The sequence below is a fragment of the Montipora foliosa genome, chromosome 3 (genome assembly GCF_036669935.1).
Source record: "Montipora foliosa isolate CH-2021 chromosome 3, ASM3666993v2, whole genome shotgun sequence".
Classification (NCBI taxonomy): domain Eukaryota; kingdom Metazoa; phylum Cnidaria; class Anthozoa; order Scleractinia; family Acroporidae; genus Montipora; species Montipora foliosa.
This window is the reverse complement of record NC_090871.1, coordinates 57,072,080-57,073,956: the sequence shown is the minus strand read 5'-3', so window position 1 is coordinate 57,073,956 and position 1,877 is coordinate 57,072,080.

Below are 1,877 nucleotides of genomic sequence, written 5' to 3'. Positions count from 1 at the left end.
TTAGCTTTCAAAACATCAGGGAAGTTTGTGCCAAAGTAGTTTCAACCACATGGCCACAGAGCTCGACAACGGAATCGCTAATTTCGCTCTTTCCAGAGATTCAAACCCGATTCTGGACAAGTTATCAGATGTTTCAGATGGCATATCTCCATTTATACAAATAAAATCAAGTTGCACCGTCCACGGCATTGTAAGAACAAAAGGCAGCAAATTTATTCATACAATTATGGCGGATTAGTCTCGAGGACTTCGCGAGAGCTCCGCGCAACCACGATACCATTTTCACTTCCGGCGTTTCAACAGCCAATCAGATCACGAGTTTGGTCGGCCAAAATTTGGCCGACCGTCTGGAATTCTTGAGAGACGTTTGGTCAGGCCCAATTTTAGCGAGCGACGACATAAGAGAACATATGGGCGAAGCTAAAAATGGGCCTGATCGCAGGTTAAAACCGCTCTGGACGGCACAAAAACTTCGGTCAAGGGGCGCTTTCCTTTTGTCAGAACTAGCCGGCCAAACCCGTCAGTTTGCAAAGAAAATGCAACAATTTGAAGGGAAACATGCACGATAATCGCTCGCATTCTTCTGGAGGAATATTTATCATCCTCGAAGTATGTTAATTTGAAGGCTTTGTAGAGTAAGTCCTTTTAAATGCGCGGTCCTGCCGATCACTTCTGTCAAATGGAAAGCGCCCTAGGAGTGCCATCATCCTTGAAAGGCCCGATCCTGTGGGCGTTCTCGATGTTTGGTTGCAATTGGAGTCATTCTCCAGGATATCACGGAGCTTTGCAGTACAATTTCGCCTGTGGGCTCAGGGATATTATAAAATCTCAAATTATAATCTCTAGAATATCTCTCCAGGGACAATAGTCGCTCGTAGGTGTCATCAATCTCTCAGTTTTGCCATAGTTAATATTAACTATGGTTTTGCATACTTCGTGATATCGTTCTCGATTCGGTCAATTCTTGTGTTAATTTCATGCAGTTCTCCTGTTAATACCTCCAGCTTCACATCCAACGCTTCTTTTAATTTGGAAATCGAGCTTTCATTCTTCTTGCTTTGACTCTGAAGAGATTGGGAGATTGGGAGATTGGGGAGTCTGGATGGCTTAGTGGTTATCTATCGGGCCTCCCAACACTGAGAGCCGGGGATTAACTCTAGCCTCGGCCCGCATGTGGGCTGAGTTTCAGTCGATCGATGAACCTCAAAAACTGCAAACCACCTTCAGCACCTTGCCGCGCAAGGTTTTTGGAGGCATTTCAAAGTTTTAAATATTTTCCATTACGTTAACCATATGACAAAAAGTATCAAATGCCCGGATATATTGTTCGAGAATGACGATTCCTTCATACACGCAACTTAACGAAACCTTATGTAGTACCTAATGCTTTCGGCGTTAACTTAAATGTACGTTCAAAGCCCTTCCTCTAATTTTTTGAGTCATAACCAGCATTCTTTCATCTAGTAGACCACCTAGGTAATGTCACGATACACGCGTTTTGTTGTTGCCTAGTTTTATTTTTGGTTTTGTCCTGTAGTATTTTTGCAAAGTTTAAAGTGACTGTAATTTGTTAAAAAGAAAGACGTTAGGGCCGCGGAGCTTGTGTTTGGGTGATGATCATTTCAACGAACAATTCCTGTTGTACCAGAATTTTACTCTTGTCCAAACAACCTCCTAAAGTATCGGATTAATTTATAGAAAAAACTTATGTTCGGCCGTGCCGTGTCAGCCACTGAACAATCGAAAACGACTGAAGAGGTCTCATTGGTCAAAACGTAAGTCGTCTACAGTAGCCTTTTTTCAGAACTGACTCTAGACTTGACCGCATGTCGACCTCACGAGAATCCCAGGAGAAAATGTTTTGGCGAGCGAAACGT